Raw genomic sequence first — 2,116 nt, forward strand, 5'->3', positions numbered from 1 at the left:
GGAGTTTCGGAACTGCTTTGAATAAATGACTGGCGCTCGGCCCGAAAATATGAGAACACAATTGGAAGCTCGGTCGATGCACGCGGTCTAATTTTACGGGCTTTCTCCGTGCCGCTTCTCACCGAAAATTCGCGAGCTCACCAGGATCAATATTGTGCGAAACACCGGTAATTGTCATGACCTTTCCTTTCTTCAGATTTCACATAATTTTTCCAAATTGAATTTCAATTTCTTTTATGATTTCTACTGCACGTTGAGATCAGTCAGTATGTTAATGCCCGTGATTGTTGCAAAAATCAACTTTCGAGCTTGGTTTGTACTTGCACGTCGTGTGCCAACTTTATTTCAAAACCTTCTCGAAGGACCACCCAGTTAGACTGGGACTTGTGAAGTGGTTACAATTTTAGCTGGTTGCTCCTTGGTGGTAGTTGGACGACTCACTCTCGACGTCGTCTCTCGGACGTCCGTGAGAGAGTTTTTTGTTAGGACACGCTGATTGGTTAAATGGTGAACAATTGCATTTGCCAATCAGCGTGTCTAGTGTCATCTTCACCGCCCTTCCAGTGCGCCCTTAGCGCGCTGTCACCTTGGAAGGGTGGAAGGTGGCCGCGTGGGGTGGGCGGAAAGTCCCAAAAAGCTGGAATTTCCTCCGGTAGGTGTGCCGTTTGGAAATTCGTGGTTTACGGCATGTTCTTAGGCTATTGAGCGCGAGGGACAGAAATGACTAAAAATCCAACAAGCAATTCTAGTGACCCTCGCCAGGGTGTAACTAAACACGTACAAGCAGTAAACGAAAATCCTGAACTCAAAAATCACCGTTGCCGTTCGATCGTGCCATAAACCGTGCCTGTGACGACCGAACACAGTATTTAACAAAACAGTATTTTGCAAAATTTTTTTGCAAAAGTTGATAAAAATTTACACAGCGCGGATTATTTTTTTTATACGTATTGCAAAGGGTACTTTTTAAAGTAATACACGATTTGAATTTTACAGCGGTCTCTTTTGTTTCTTAACACATTACCGTTCGTAGATATAGAAATATGGTTTCTGTTGACAGCTCGTGAAATACAGGAGACATAAATTGGGTTTTACACAGTGTGCATTAAACGCCGGCGGCTTATAAATATCTGTTACAATATACAGTGTATCCCAGGTTTTTTGTACATACTTCAAATTTCATAAAAAAATATTTGATATTTTAAAAGTTGTAACCATTTTTATAAAACGATGCAGCATATTTACAATTAGTCGCAAACCTTAAAATGCGCCGGCTACACGCATCAGTTTTCCCGCGAACTGCTCGGACCGTGCAGTGTTAAGATATGCGATTTTGAAATATTATAAAAATAATATTCTTAGAAAAAGAAATTTAGTCTTTGTGACGTTAACTTTGACATATATTTTCGGAACGACTCAATGTAGCGCTTCGTTGAATTCGTCTCAACAAACACTATAATATTGAGAATAGAAAATATAGCGTTAAAAAAATTAACTCGATTTCGATATTTCCCCCAATAGTTACACCTACAGAAAAATTATTTATACCACATTATGTCCCCGTATGTACCAAACAGATTTTGTAAGAACACCTTTTTGATAAATTCAATCTTTCTTCGTGAGATATTTCACCGTTTCAAGATGAACGGAACACCCTGTATATTGGAAAAATTAAAAAATTAAAATTAATAGGGTGAAATTAAATTTAAGCCAGAATTTAAATTTAAATTATTCTGGCTGTTGATAAAATTGCAATATACAGTGTACCTGAATGAAAAGTATTCCGAAAAATTGTACTTCCCCTTTGTGATTCCGTTCTCGGATGAAATGAATTAGGCAAGAGACGATTGGTGAAGTGGAACAACAGAGATGTTACAAATTTTGGAACGGAAGTTTTCGTTTTGGAAAGGATCGCGACTCGTTTTCGTTACGATATACATTTTCTAACGAGCTCGCTGAAATTGCAACGCTAGACTTCACGCGACTTTCGCGGAAACATCCCGCGCGATAGCTTTATCGGCTTGCTATCAATTAATTAATTTCTCCTCCGACGGCTTCCAATTAAGTTTCATCGCTTAATGTTTCACTGACTTCCGTTATCGTTCATACACGTGCG

Source organism: Habropoda laboriosa, unplaced genomic scaffold, assembly GCF_001263275.1.
Source record: "Habropoda laboriosa isolate 0110345459 unplaced genomic scaffold, ASM126327v1 scaffold174, whole genome shotgun sequence".
Lineage (NCBI taxonomy): Eukaryota > Metazoa > Arthropoda > Insecta > Hymenoptera > Apidae > Habropoda > Habropoda laboriosa.